General features: G+C 52.5%; 1 non-coding gene across 1 annotated transcript; it reads right to left on the reverse strand.

The window, feature by feature from the left end:
* Positions 1-4,665: 4,665 nt before the first annotated feature.
* Positions 4,666-4,815, reverse strand: LOC121149881. Its single transcript, XR_005882870.1, has one exon. It is a non-coding gene; the product is annotated as a U12 minor spliceosomal RNA (small nuclear RNA).
* Between the last annotated feature and the right edge of the window lie 10,931 nt (positions 4,816-15,746).

The raw sequence follows: 15,746 nt of genomic DNA on the forward strand, positions 1-15,746 counted from the left end.
GCTTTGGGCCATCCTCAGCTGCTTTCCCAAGCTACAAGCAAGGACCTAGATGGGAAGTGGGGCTGCCAGGATTAGAACTGGCACCCACAGGGGATCCCAGTGCTTGCAAGGCGAGGACATTAGCCACTAAGCTACTGCACCAGACCCTACAGCCCCTCTTTTCTCTTGTTTCTCTGAGTCTGGGGTTTCGAGACCTCCGCCTGGGTCCACCCCCTCTTCAGTTTCTCTTTTCCCATCAGCCAACAAGCCTGATGCTGGTGACAACTGCATTGGCACTCTCCTTGTCACTTCTGAGGGCTCCATCCCGTCAGGCATTGCTCTTCAAATGCCAGACCCTTGCATGGCCATCCTGTCCCCTGGAGGACAAGCTGGTCTCCCCTGAGCGTCCCCCCGGACTGTCCCACTCACCTCCTCCTAGGGCTCAGGGACGGCCTCGCCCTCAGGGCACCTGCTGCTATGCCCTCTGCCACTTCCTCTCCTTCCATTCCCATTTCTACCCCTCCTACCCCATGCACCCTCACTTGCTGCTACAGGGGACCTGGCCAGGCGCCACCACTGAAAGGGCTTGGCTGCTAGGTCACCCATCATGGGTGGGACACTCCCCTCCTACCCTGCTCCCATTTCCCTGGCCACCGCCAGCCTCTTGGGGGGGGAGTGCTATTTCTGGAACCTCCTTGGCAGCCCATGCCAGGGCCCTTCTCCTCTGGACCTGACCTCTGACACCAACAGCTCTCAAAGGCTGTTGACAGGGTGAACACAGGACTTGGGGAAGCTCTGTGAAATGCTGATGCCCAGGCGGGGAAGCCCAGCTTCCCTCCTTCACCGTCGACTGAGCGCCAGCTGCTAGTGAGACAGCGCCATCTGGTGGGAAGAAACAAAAGTGTCCTTAAAAACAACCTGTGAGCGGGTTCGACTTCCTTGGGTGGCAGCTGGGTCTGTCCCAGCGGGGCTGCTGTCCCCACAGGCTTGTCATTTTTCCTAACCAAAGAGAACGTCCTGAATGGTGTGCCCACCACTGTCTCAGGTACCTCATCATGATCCCATGATGGAGAGATTAGTCTTCCCATTTTACAGACTGGCAAACTGAGGCACAGAAACTTGCCCAAAAGGCCAGGCAGGTGGCAGAAGATGGATCTGGGATCACAAACAGCCTGCTGACTCCATAGGGCCCACGGTGGGCAGGACAGGCTCCGTGGGCTTGGGCACAGGGTGCCGCAGGAATAGCCCCTGCAAGAAGCACCTGCCCAGTCGCCAGCGCCTTGGAGATCCACATGGGCCCTTTGTCTCACCTCTGATGTCCTCAGCGTGCACACAATGGAAAATCTGTGGCACTTTGGGAAAAGCCCAGTTCCTTTTCCTCCTCCTCCCAGCAGTCCTACTTGCCCTGGGTTTCTTGCAGGGAGTTTACCAACCCCCCACCCCTCACTCCCCACCCTTCAAACACCCCTCAGGCGCGACTCTTCGCCTAGACTAGTATCCACCAGCTTTCAGCTGCCTTCTCCACGCCCAGGCCTCTATCCAGTTCCCTTGGCCAGGCCTCCCCCACCCTCTTCCGCGGATGGTGGGAGCGTGGGGTGGGCTTCCCAGCATTGCCCTCGCCACTGCCCCTGACGGAAGGCCTCGCCCCGGGGACGGGCAAGGTCAGAGATCGGAGGGGCCTGGGTGCAAATCCTCACCCTTGTGGCTTGACCTGGAAGCTGTGCATCTTGCCTGACCTTTAGGGCGCTTTCCTGCCAGCGGCGGCTGCGGGTGCGCGGCTGAGGTCTCTTCTCCGGCTTCTAGGTCGGCTTGGGGAGGATATGTAGGTTGGCCGAGCTGCTAGGGCGTCCGCTTCCCTCTCCTGGCACCTGCCTGCCGGGCCTGGTTCCGCTGCTGGCTCCGGGTTACTGAGCCCTGGGAAGCAGCAGGTGGTGACTTTGCAGCCATCCATCCATCTGGGAGATCTGGATTGAATTCTTGGCTCCTGGCTTCTGCCCCGCGCCCTGCTGGAGGTGAACCACCAGGCGGGGCTATCTTTACATTTCTGCATCCATTTGCCTCTCCCCCGACCTTCCCGCAAGTAGGGGGCAGAGTGAGGTTGAAGGGGAGGGGAAGGAAGGCTTTGGGCGGAATCTGGGTCGAGCTGTGGGGAGAGGTGACCACAGCTGGACCTGTGAGGCAGCCCGTGGAGGGCGTGGGAGGGGCTAGGTTCCCAGTTTCTGCTGAAGGAGGCAGGGCTGCTGCTGGAGTGCGGGATATGATGGGAGGGAAGAGACCCTCAAGGCTAACCAGCATTTCCATGGGGGAGGGGAGGGTCCTGAGAGGAGCAGGAGGCAGTGGGGGAGGGAGTCACTTTCAAGATCCCCTCTCCATTTTACATTAAGATTTATTTTATTTATCTGAAAGGCAGAGAAAGAAAGCGATCACTTGGCTGGGGCTGGGCCAAGCTGAAGCCAAGAGGCAGGAGTTTCATCTGGGCCTCCCACGTTGGTAGCGGCAGGGGCTCACACCCTGGAACCAGCTGGGACTTGAACTGATGCCGATAGGGTATGCTGGAGGGACAGACTGTGGCTTTACTCCTCGGCTTAGCTGGTACTTGTGAGCTACCGTGTGTTAACCAGAAAAACACATGAAGCACAAACGAGAGAGCTTCAAAAATTGGGGGGAAATGAGATTAAAAGTGTTGGGGGGCACACGTGGGGGTTGGGGGTGGCCTTGTGGCATAGTAAACTAAACCTCTGACTGTGATGCCAGCATCTTATATGGACAATGGCTCCAGTCCTGGCAGCTCCACTTCCCATCCAGCTCCCTGCCTGTGGCCTGGAAAGCAATGGAGGACGGTCCAAATCCTTGGGACCCTGCACCCACGTGGGAGACCCAGAAGAAGCTCCTGGCTTTGGATCTGCCCAGTTCCTAACCAACAGATGGAAGATCTCTCTTTCTTTCTCTGTCTGTTCTTCTCTCTAGAATCTGCCTTAAAAAACAATCCCTTTTAGAAAGTAGCTTTAGAAAGTTCCTTTTCATGCAAAAGAAATTTTGTAATCATGCACTTCAAAACTGTTAGCACCAAAGAACTGTACTTTGTAATTCCATATTTCCACGTCCCCTCTGCCTCATTTTAATGCAGCAGGTAACCATCCCCCAGGCCGGAAATGAAGGATGTTAGTAATTTCCCAAACTATTTCCAGTGCTCCTATTTAATCAGAATCTTTCTGTGATCACCAGGCTGGCTTTCCTAAAAATATTTCAGAAAACGTGGTTTAAGCTCCTGCCTGTGCTACCAGCATTCTCTCCACTGCTTCGCTCCCCAAGTGGCCGCAGCAGCCAGATCTGAGATGAACCAGTCCAAAGCCTGGAGCCAGGCGCTTCTTCCGGGTCTCCCACGCGGGTACAGGGACCCCAGGGACCTGAGCCATCCTCGACTACCTTCCCAGGCCAGAATCAGGGAGCTGGATGGGAAGTAGAGCAGGTGGGACACAAACTGGAGCTGATACGAGATCCCGATGCCACAGGCAGAAGCTTAGCCTGCTACCCCATGGCACCAGCTCCAGGATTTTTTTTTTTTCTTTTGAAATGTGCCCCTGCACAGCTTTCGTTCATTTCTCTGCTGGGTGGTTATTCCAGTTACTGACAAACCACTGCAAAACGGAGCTGCTTGAAGCAGTAGCAGCATCTTGGTCTGTTGTCCATGAGTCTGCTACGTGAGCCAGCTCCTCCCCATCATGGCTTCATTTTCGCTCTGTTGATGACTTTCCTTATTTAAAACAAAAAATTTACTATTTATTTTTATTGGAAAGTCAGATATACAGAGGAGAGACAGAGAGGAAGATCTTCCATCCGTTGATTTCACTCCCCAAGTAACCACAATGGCTGGAGCTGCACTGATCCGAAGCCAAGAGCCCAGAGCCTCTTCCAGGTCTCACACGTGGGTGCAGGGTCCCAAGGCTCTGGGGGCGTCCTCGACTGCTTTCCCAGGCCACAAGCAGGGAGCTGGATGGGAAGTGGGGCAGCCGGGATATGAACAGGCGTTCATACGGCATCGTGGCACATGCGAGGCGAGGACTTTTGCCGAGCTTATGGAGGTGAGGCAACCTTCAAGTTTGTGGAAAATGCATGTTCTGCAAAAACTATGCAAGGATTTCATGCTTCCTCTTTCTTGCACCCATGTATACTTCCTCTGAATTCCTTCACGAGCTTTGAGGTACCCTGGCATTCTCTTGGGGCAATCTGTCTCATTTAAAGCTTTCTAGCCTTGTCGTTGTATGGCAATCTTGATTTTACCTGGCCTGGAGTCTGGGATTCCATTGGGAAGGAAGGGCTTTCTTCCTCAGTTAGTAGGAGGGAAGATAGGGTGGGGACTCGGTGCAGACGTGGCGTGGCCTGAGTGTCCCAGCCTGCTATCAACTGTGAGGCCAAAAGCCTAGCCCAGGAACTTCCCTCCTTCCTCCCTTCCTTCCTTCCTTCCTTCCTTCCTCCCTCCCTCCCTCCCTCCCTCCCTCCCTCCCTCCCTTCCTTCCTTCCTTCCTTCCCTCCTTCCTTCTTTCTCCTTCCTTCTTGATTTACTTATTTGTATTGGAAAGGTAGATGTACAGAGAGAAAGACATAGACAAGCATCTTGTGTCTGCTGATTCTCTCCCCATGAGGCTGCAATGGCCAGAGCTGAGCTGATCTACAGCCTGGATTTTGGGGGCAGAATGCAGCTCCCACGCATTCCACAAAGTAGGCGGGTCACTCCAGGGACTACTTTTACCTGCTCAAAAATTCATTTCACATTAGCAGTGAGGATTCTGGCATCACCCCGAATCGCCATTTTCCTTACTTGAAAGTTTAAGGCATGGAGCGTAAGTTTTGATCTCCTGCTTTAAATATGTTCCTGGTTTCTCTTGCTGATTCCGTTCCGTGAACTGGGTGGTCGCGCTTCCCAAGTTTCAAACACAGGGAGATTGCTGAGTCTCGCTTGGGGACACACATTTCCAGGAGAAGTCACCTCTGGGAATATTTCCACTGTGCAGGGCCGTTATCCACGTGCTCATGTGTGCTGGAGGAAGTGTGATTCGCTCTCCAAGACAGCTTTATTTTTTTAAAGATTTATTTGTTTTTTATTTGAAAGGTAGTGAAAAGCACATTTAGAGAGAGAGGAGAGACAGAGTTAAAGAGATCTTCTGCAAGCTAACCACCTGCCCCCCCTCCCCCTCCCCCGTCTCCAGTGGCCCCAACAGCTGGAACAGGGCCAGTTGGAAGCCAGGAGCCAGGACTTCCTCCCACTCTCCAATGCGGGTGCAGGGAGCCAAGGACTTGGGCCATCTTTCGCTGTTTTTCCATGCATGTGGACAGGGAGTTGGTTGGGGAGTGGAGCAGCTGGGACTCGAACTGGTGCCCAAATGGGCCAGAGGCGAAGGCTTAATGTACTGTGCCACTGCTCGGGGCCGTGTAGTGCAGAGCTCATTAGCCCAGGTGGTTAGTGGTGCAGGATGCATTGTGTCTCTCGTGACTGCTTTTTCTGTCAGCGCTGAGAGACCTGAGTCAAGTTCTCCCACTGTGATTCTAGATTTGTCTGTTCTTTTTCTTAAATCTATAATTTGGGGCTTTTTGAGTTATGCTAAATCCATATAGATTTGAAATTGTTATATTCCTTGGCAAATTGAACCTTTTATCACCATGGAATAATCGTCTTCATCTTTAATAATAATTTTGTGTGTGTGTGTGTGTTTTAAAATCTATCTTGTCTGCTATCAGCCTAGAAACACTATTTTTTTGGTTAGCAGTCACACATTGAAAGTGCTTATTCCGTTTACTTACCAATCTGCCTTTCTGTTTGTGTTCTATAGATGTGACTTCTGTAAATGACATCTAGTTGAAATTTTAAGAATATTCACTTTGTTGCTATTTGTCCCTAGGCACTTATTTCTCCCATGCCTAATGTATGCATTTATTGATGCATTTGAGTTATTGTTATTAGGGGTTGGTGTTGTTGCACAGTGGGTTAAGCTGCCCCTTGCGACACCAGCATCATGTACCAGAGTCCAGGTTTGAGTCCAGGCTGCCTTGATCCAGCTCCTTACTAACGCACCTGGGAAGGCAATGGAAGACAATGTAAGTGCTTGGGCTTCTGCAGCCACGCGTGCAAGCCTGGGAGGAGCTCCTGGCTCCTGGCTTTGGCCTGGCCCCTACCTGACCATTGTCGTCATTTCGGGGCATGCAGTGGCTGGAGGATCTCTCTCTTTCTCTCTCTCTCAGTACTTCTGCCTTTTCAGCTTTCCGTATTTCATCTTGCATGATCTGTTCTGTGTTTCTTTGCTATTTTTGAACTGTATTTTTTTGGTCAGCTTAAGTGAATTTTATCACACAGTTTTCCCTCTTGGTGTATGTGTGTGTATTTCTCTCAAAAATTAAGATACATACGCTTACATTTAGCAATGTCTACAGTTGGTCAAGACTGCAGCCTATTTCTGGATGACGCATATGCCGTCTCCTATTTCAGTTCTGATTCCTTTTTTTAAAGATTTATTTGTTTTTATTCAAAAGTCAGATAGACAGAATGGAGGAGAGACAGAAAGGAAGATCTTCCATCCAAAGGCCAGAGCTGAGCCGATCTGAAGCCAGGAACCAGGAGCCTCTTCCAGGTCTCCCACACAGGTCCAGGGTCCCAAGGCTTTGGGTCATCCTTGACTGCTTTCCCAGGCCACAAGCAGGGAGCTGGATGGGAAGCGGGGCTGCCGGGATTAGAACTGGTGCCCACATGTGATGTGATTCCTGCATATGCGAGACAAGGACTTTAGCCACTAGGCTACCATGCTGAGCTCCCCTTAAATCTACTTCTAGTCCCCAGAACTTACTATCGTACACAGGCTGTATCATCTGGGGTCACTTTCCTTCTGCCTGAAATATCCACTATAGCATCTTCTTTAGTGACCATTTGCTTCTAAACGAATTCTCTGAGATTTTGCTGATCCGAACAGCCTTAAGCTTATCCTCAATAAGAGGGCAGAGACACAGAGAGAGGGAGAGAATCTTTCATCCTCTGGTTCACTCCCCAAATGGCCCAAGCCAGGTGCCTGGAACTCCATCTGGGTCTCTCACATGGCTGGTGGGGACCAATGCACTTGGGCCATCTTCTGCTGCTTTCCCAGGTGCATCAGCAGGGAGCAGGATTGGAAGCAGAGGACCTGGGGTGCCAGTGTTGCACGCAGTGGCTCAACCTGCTGTGCTATGACATTGGCCTCTCCTGGCTAGATGTTAGTGTACAATTCAATATTGCCACCATCACCATCCTCCATCTCCAAGTGTCCCTTTTTCCCAAACTGAAATTCCACTAAGCAACTCCCCATCAGCTTCCTGCCGACATGCACCCTGGGAAGCAGCAGGTGGTGATTGGGGTAGTTGGGTTTCTGCCCTGCTCTAACCTGGGAGACCTGCATGGAATTCTGGGCTCCTGGCTTTACCTTACCCAGGCTGGCTGGTGCAGGTGTTTGAGTGGAGTGAAGCAAATGAAGACCCTCTATTTCTTTTCTTTGTTTTTTTTTTTAAGGATTTGTTTATTTTTATTGGAAAGGCAGATTTACATAGAGAAGGAGACATAGAGAGGAAGATCTTCTGTCCTTTGGTTCATTCTCCAAGTGGCCGCAATGGCTGGAGCTGATCTGATCTGAAACCAGGAACCAGGAGCTTCTTCTGGGTCTTCCATGTGGTGGCAGGGTTGTAAGGCTTTGGACTGTCCTCAACTGCTTTCCCAGGCCACAATCAGGGAGTTGGATGGGAAGTGGAACAGCCAGGACATGAACCAGCGCCTATATGGGATCCTGGTACATGCAAGCTGAGGACTTTAGCTAGTAGGCTACCTTGCCAGGCCCAGAAAGTGATTTAAAAAAAAAAAAAACAACTTTATTTCATGAGACAATTCCTAGGCTCTGGGATTTCCCTTAAGTTCTCCGCGAATTCCCTCCACCCCACTGACTTCCCCTATATTATTAAAATAGGATAGTCCTTCATAAGCAGCCATAAGTCTGCCATTCTGCCGTTTACGTGTATCCTGTCATTGCAGATACAGCATCCTGCTGTCAAGACATATTTAACAGTTTCACTGGGAGTCTCTCTGGGGTCCCTGTAGCGGGGACCAGGACTCAAGGTGTGACAACTGTGCCAAGAAGAATCGGGACACAGGGCATGCAGGGGCAAGTGAAGCAATGCAGACTTTATTGAGTTATACCGAACAACTTATCACCATTATTTTTTGCAGGGCAAGCAGGCAGATACAAGTTACTAGTTAAACAATAGCGTACAAGCTGCTGTAATGATAGACCATGATAGACACAAGGGACTTGGGGAACAATCCCAGGTCTCAGGATAAGTAAACATGAGTTACAGGAACCAATATGGTGAACAAACAGATCTAACCAGAGAAGGAATCTAACAGAGCTTTGTACTCAGACACGTTTAGACCACAATCACTAAAAAAAGAGGAAGATGGTGAGGACGCCTCACACCTCCCCAGGCAGCTTTGCCAGCAAGGCGGTCCGGCAGGAAGTTTGCTTCCCGCAGCATTCTCAGTCTGCTGAGAAAGTCTGCGATTCGGGGTCCTCGGTCTGGTTTTTGGGGGGCAAGCCTTCAGTAGGAGTCCATCTTTCATTTGGAGGTAGAGATGCATGCTGCACTGTACTTACAGATCTGGATATGCTAGTCTCTATTATACAGTTACTATATATTCTCTTAAATGAAAAACCATGAAACAAAATCAGCAACAGGAAGAAAACTGAAAAAGTTACAGTGCCCGACAGCATTTTGGGACCGTCGCACCCCCCTGGGCAGAACCCTAGCAGCATGAGTCACATTGTGACTCCGGGTTGATATGTGTGGCCTTTCTCATCCTCGGGTCCTGGGATGGTTGGTAGGCTGGGTATGGCCAACCCTCTTATCTCCCCCTCCTCCCCATAAATGTGAAGAAGAAACACAAAGTTTGGAAGCAATGATCAGATCCCCACTCTGATTGACTATGTAAACATCATCTAACATAATAATAAAAAAAATTACAAAGCCATGAAATGAAATTACATGCCACTGAATGACTAGCGTGTCAATGAAGAAATGAAAAAGAAAACAAAAAACCTTCTTGGAGAACATGATGCTACTGCATGATCTATGAGTCAGTGAATAATTTAATAAGAGTAAAGAAACTGTTTTGAGAAATGAAGATTAAACCCAAAATATCCAAACCACTGAGTTGTAGCAAAAACAGCATTGAAATGGCTATTGATCCTGTATTTTACATGAAGGTTGCCTTATATCAGAGAGCACATATAATATTTGTCCTGTTGGGATTGTCTTATTTCACCGAGCGTAATGGTCTCCAGTTGGGAGCATTTGGTTGCAAATGGTGGAATTCCATTCTTGTTCATGGCTGAGTAGTATTCCATGGAGTAGACGTACCACAGATTCTTTATCCACTCTTTTGATGGGTATTTGGGGTGTTTCCATGTCTTTGCTATTGTAGACTGTGCTGCTGTAACTGTAGGATTGCAGATCCCTGTCTCATACGCAGACTTCACTTCCTTTGGATATATCCCCAGCAGTGGATCGCTGGGTCCCACAGCAGGTTTGTTTTTCCGTTCTCTAAGCACTCCACATACTGACTTCCATGGTGGTTGTACCAGTCTACACTCCAGCAGTGAAGGACGGTACCGGAGAGTGAGCCTTCTAAACTTAAAAGATGGTATATTAAAAAAAAAGCTGATTTGAAAGGCAGAATGAAAGTGTGTGTGTGTTTGAGAGAAACAGAGGGACGTATATTCCACTGGCTTGTTACTCGCCAAATGCCAGCAGTGACCAGAATGCCAACCAACGCCAGGAGCCCTCGGGGCTCCAGCGGGGCCTCCTAGGTGGACGGCGGGTACCACAGCACCACAGCCCTTGAGCCCTCATGTGCGGCCGGCTTGGGTGCGCATGAGCAGGCAGCTGGGGCGGCAGCGGCTGCTGAGCTCCGTTCGGGGTTCGGCGAATGGCGAAGTGCAGTGTCTTCACTCCTCAGGCTGGCAGGACGCAGAGACTCCGATTCTTTATGTAGATGACTCGGCCTGGCAATAGGAAATGGGCCGAGGCAGGGTGCTGCCCTGGTGGGGTCTGGAGGCGGAGGGCATGAGGCGGCACCAGCGCCTGGTGTGCAGAACACAGCGCGCGAGCTCCGCCGGCTCCCCAGGCCGTCGGCAGGTGGAAGCATCGCACCGCGGCTGTCCCCGGGAGCGCGCCTGGCCCGGCTGCGCCCTCGCCGCTTCGCTCCGCGCTGTCCCTACTCTGAGGAACTGGGAGACCGGCTCTGCCCGGCCCGTGTGCCCACCTTGGAGCAACCCGGAGGCCTTTGACTCCGTGCGTCACGCCCCAACTGGGAAACGGGTGCAGCAGCTTGAGATTGGGGTGCTGGGGTGTCTCAGAACTGGGCCCAGGCGGGGCGCAGAGAGGAAGGGGCGCACGGGTGTGGGCTGAGGTCAGGGCTTGCTCCCCGGGGAGGGGACCCGATTCCTATTTCCTTTGTCTTAAGCAAGTAAGTACAAGAGCAGAGAATGCACGTCTAAGTGTTTGTACAGCAGCCTCGTCTGAAACGGGGGGAACATTTTGGGGGGGAAATCCAACAGCCAGGGAATTGGTTAAAGCACGGGCTGCAGCAGTCATCAATCCTTTTAAAGAAAATCACGTTTTCAGGAAACAAACAAAAGGAAGCTGCTAGCAAGGGGAAGCGCCCACATGACAATGTCCTTGACTAAGGAATTCATCGACTCAGTGTCTGCGTTGCCTTGTAAGGCTGCCAGGGGGTCGTGCTGCATTTTGGAAAGAGAAGCGAGTTCAAGAGAAGTACGGTCTGAGTCACTGCAGGAAAGGACGGGCCCTGCAGAAGGGGGGGATAACTGGACTCCAGGGGCCAGACTGTGGTCTCCGGATGGCACAGAGACAGGAAGGGAAGCGCCCCAGAGTCCTTGGCGTGGCTTCTGGCTGGTGCTGACAGAGAAGGCTTGCGTTGTGTGACCCGTCACCAAGAACTTGACCACAGCCTGCTCGCAGACCAGGGCGGAGGACCCCGCACCTGGATCTTTTGCCCAGAAGTGATGGCCATAGGTCCCATTTGTGCCTGGCCGTTTTTTTTTTTTTTTTTTTTTTTAAGATTTATTTATTTTTATTGGAAAAGCTGATTAAACAGAGAGAGGGACAGAAAGATCTGGCATCCACTGATCTACTCTCCAAGTGGCCAAATTGGCTGGTGCTGAGCTGATCTGAAGCCAGGAGCCAGGAGCCTCTTCTGGGGTCTCCTATGCAAGTGCAGGGTCCCAAGATTTTGCTTGACTGCTTTCCCAAGCCACAGGCTGGGAGCTGGATGGGAAGTGGAGCAGCTGGGATTAGAACCGGCACCCATATGGGAAGCCAGTGCTGGCTAGGCGAGGTTTTAGTTACTGAGCCATTGCACCAGGCCCAGTACCTGGCTCTTTGAGGACAAGTGTGGCAGCATCTGGCCTGGGTGTTGCCCCCACCCGCCTGACTGAAGGTGCCTCCTTGTGGGGAAAGGAGGAGACAGAAGAAGGAGCAGAGTATTTCAGCCAGCAGGCTCGCTGGGCACCTGAAGCCCCAGGGGGACAACATGTGTGTGGTGGGAGGGTGTATCCTAATTTGTCCCCCCCACTCATTCTCTGGCTTTTTCTAAACCAAACTGGATATTGAAATAAGCATCTGTGTTCAAGAAAACAAAGGGTAGCTTGTGTTTTACAAGCTTGGCTTGGGCAGGGTTGGTGTGTGGGGAGGGAAAGCAGAACGGAGCCTGCTGTAGCGGGGCGTCCCTCCCCCCACACACACACCTGTTGCACCGGCCTCTCCCACTGGCTCCCTGATGAAGCTGCTGTGGCCTCGGGGCTTGCCCCTGCTCCTGCCCGTTGCTGGCATCTGAGAGATGTGTGCAGCCTGGAGATGCTGCTGTAGTTTGCCCACCACCCCCGCCATGCCCAGGCCACCTGGACGCACCTCTGTGTGCACTTATAACGGTCACTATGTGAAATGAGCAGGACTGTAGCTTTAAACAGCAGGCCGGGGTTCTCAAGGGCTGGCCACCTGGAGCTTACTGTCCAGCAGGGTTGTGCTCCTTGCAGGGAGGGATGCTTGTAATGGGCCCACCCAGTCGATAGAGGGCAGTGTCCTCAAGCACAACTGAGTGAACCTGAATCAGGCACCTGTTTTTCTCCATAAGAAAGCGACATCCAAGTTGCAGGGGTCAAGATGTGACAACATTTTTTGGAGGGGAGGAGTGCTATTTGTGCTATGCTCATGAACTGTCCAGGGATTTTACCACTCTGAGCCCCGATGATCTCATTTGGAGAGTTTTTTTTAATTGCATAATTTTTATTTTTGGTAATTTTTATATATTTGATTAGGGTGTGAAGGACGACTGGAGAGTGGGTGAGACCATTGGTTTGATATTTTCTTTTTTCCTTCCTGTATCTGGGGGTGGGGAGGGGACAAACAATTGGAGAAGATTAAAAATGTTAAAGGTTTATTTTTAATATATTTTAATATATTTGTAATTTATTTTAAATATTTATTTCAAGAAGTTGTGGAGAGCGGGGAGAGTGAGCCTCCATCTGCTGGTTCACTCCCTGAATGACCGCAGCAGTCAGGGCTGGGGCGGGCAGAAGCCAGGAGCCCAGAGCTTCAGCCAGGCCTCATGGTATGCCCCTCTGCTTCCCCCATGTGCATTAGCAGGGAGCTGGAGAACGAACCGGTGCCCACGTGGGATGCCAGTGTCTCAGACATCAGCCTCAGCCGTGATGCTGCAGGAGAAGGTCAGAATCTTTTCACCATGGCAGGTGGCAAACAAGTGAGCAGGTGATGTGTGGGTAGCAGGTTGGTGCCCGTGCCTCCCTGAGCCCTGCCGGGCTCTGTGCTGGCTCTCGGAGGGCCACCACCTCTTCCTCCACCTCCCTTGACTCCTGACCCTGGGGATACCTCCAGGGGCTCTGGGCAGCATACACAAGGACCTCCTTCTGCGAGCCTTCGTCTTCTGCTCCCTGAACTGCCAGTCCCCATGGAGAGGTATAGATAGTGTCGTGTCACATAGACCTGGCTTTAGGCCCATGAAGTTTTCTTTTTTATCTGGGGATTTTGCTCCCTTCATTCCCTTCTGTAATTACCTCACATCCGAGCCCTGGACTCCTTCCTTCCTTCCTTCCTTCCTTCCTTCCTTCCTTCCTTCCTTTCTTCCCTACTTCTCTGGATGGCAGGGGCCCTGGCCCAGCCTGCCCAGCTCATCCGTGGTGGATCCAGGTCAGAGTTGTCTTCCGCCCCGCTGGAAGGGTCCCTGGAGAAGCTCAGCCTGTATCTCCAGGAGCAGGACACTGCCTGCCTCAGTGAGGTCTGCAGGTGCTGAAGGCACCATGACACCCAGACATGCTTTCATGTCTTCAAAGGGCGAGCGGGGAGTGTGCAGACTGGAGAATTTGCTCCTGGAGACTGGCCTGTCCTAGAGTACTGTGCTCAGATCTGCCTGAGGCATGACGTGGGAAGCAGCTATTGGTGGGGTGTGCAAGCAAGCTTCCTGGGGGTGGGGTGGGGGAGCTACACCTGACTTAGGATGGCATGAGGGGGCCTGTGGGAGGGGTGGGTCTCAGGTGCCTAGGGTTGCACCAAACAGGGAGCCCCTGGAACGGATGAGGTGAGCCCCAGGACTCAAGGTGCGCACACCTGCAGTTTCATAGAACGGAACACGGCATGCTGTGCAGAGCCAGGGTGGGGCAGTCTTCCAGGAGCTCTCTGGTGGCCTAAGGGTCAAGGGCCTATATTTCCTCTCCCTATTGTGGCTCAGCGACTCTGGATGCCTGCTGAAGACTCCGTAGCTGGCACACCCTCAGCTGCCTGTCTCCAACGTGGCCTACGAGCCACATCCTGGCACCTTTTCTTCTGACTCCTCCTTCCCTTCTTGTTGCCCCCCACCCCCTGCCTTCTCCTGTACTCCCTGTATACCTTCCCTAGTGCTGTTCTCAACTGGCTCAGGGTCTGAGCTCAGCCTATGTGGAGCCCCGGGAGCTGTTACAGCAGGGGCCAGCAGGAGCCTCAGCAGCCCAGGGAGGGGCAGAGGTCTCTCTCACACTCTGAGTTCTGGCTCAGGTTTGGGCTGCAGCTGGTCTTATGTGGGAGCTGGGGGTGAGGACCTGAGCTCTACCGTGGGGACAGGCACGCAGGTCCCTGACGCTTGGTCACCTGGGGAGGTATGGGTGTCATGGTGTCTTAGCACCTGCAAACTTGACTGAAGCAGGCAGGTGTCATGCTCTTGAGGACACGGGCTGGGGAATGCCGTGGGGCTCAGGGTCTGAGATGGAGAAAGACGACAAACTCTGCAGATTCTGAGGCCAGAAGGCGGAGGAGCTCGTCAGTAGCCACTAGGGGCCTGGCTTTGCCTCTGGCCCTGTTCAGCAGCACAGCCCTCTCCCCATTCCCCCGTGTGTAAGGTGAGGGACTACAAAGGTGGGGAGCTGAGCCCCAGGAGACCTGGGCTGTGGGGTGCTGCCCCCCTGGAGAGTGCGCTTCAGGAGGAGGAAGGCCTCGATGGGCCCAGGATGCCTGGGCTCACAGCCACAGCCCTTCCAGGCCCCTGCCAGGAGCTTTGCCTTCCCTAGGCATTTGGTGGCATCTTTATACAAAGGCCGTTTGCTTTAGCTGACCTCCCGGCACTCCAGGGAAGGGAGGGAGCTTGCTGGGATGCAAGGACCAAAGCAGTCTCTCAGCTGTCCTTGTGATGGGGGCTGCAGACCAACCAAGCTCTTTTGGTCCCTGCCTGGAGATCCTGGGTCTGGGGAACAGAGCGTTGGGGTTCCAGCTTGTGGTTGTGAATGTTCTTTCTCAAAGATATATTTATTTTGATTTAAAAGACAAAGAGAGGAAGAGAGGCAGAGATTTTCCATATGCTAGTTCACTCACCAAATGGCATTGGCACAGGCTGGAGCCAGGAGTTCCCTCCATGTCTCCTATTTGGATGGCAGGGGCCCAAACACTTGGGTTATTTTCTGCTGCTTTCCCAGGAGCGTTAGCAGGGAGCTGGATGGGAAATGGAGCAGCCAGCCAGGACTTGAACCGGGCTCATATGGGATCCTGGCTTTGCAGGCAGTGTCTTAGTTTGCTGCACCACAATGCTGGCCCTTAATTCATTGGTTCTAAGCAGACAGAACCACCTCATCTGGAGCCCAGCCTTCTGGCAGTGTAATGGAGAGAGTGAGGCCTGTGTCCTGCAAGGAGCATGTGCTCCTATGCCCAGGACCGCACATGGGCTATCTTCTTCCTCCCACAGGATGGAGCTCCAGCAGGCTGGGTCCTCCTCCTGGGTTGCCAGTCGCAGGCATCTGCACTGGAAGGTGCCAAGGGGTGGGTAGGTTCACACCATGGAGTCCAACCCTGGAGTCTCAGGTGAGCAGGTGCATGGATGGAGGGGACTCTGGGGACAGGACCAGCAGAAGCCTGGAGAGCCCTGAGGTGGTGACAGGTGGCAGGGACAACCTGGGGGACAAGAGAAGCTGGGCTGTGGAAATGCCAAATGCAGATGCAGTGCGGTCCAGGCTGAAGGGCCACCACGGCCCCAGGAGAGCCAGGGGTTGAATCAGTGGGTAGCTTGAGTAAAGGAGGAAGTCATGCAAAAGTCATGCAGAGCTCGGAAATCTGAAAGAAAAACTCACTAGAGATGACCAAGAGTAAAAGTGAACTAGGAAATCTGGGACTGTAACAGAAGAGCAGATAAAGCACGCAGAGATGGA

Source organism: Ochotona curzoniae, unplaced genomic scaffold (assembly GCF_017591425.1).
Source record: "Ochotona curzoniae isolate NIBS_2020 unplaced genomic scaffold, NIBS_Ocur_1.0 scaffold_4763, whole genome shotgun sequence".
Classification (NCBI taxonomy): Eukaryota; Metazoa; Chordata; class Mammalia; order Lagomorpha; family Ochotonidae; genus Ochotona; species Ochotona curzoniae.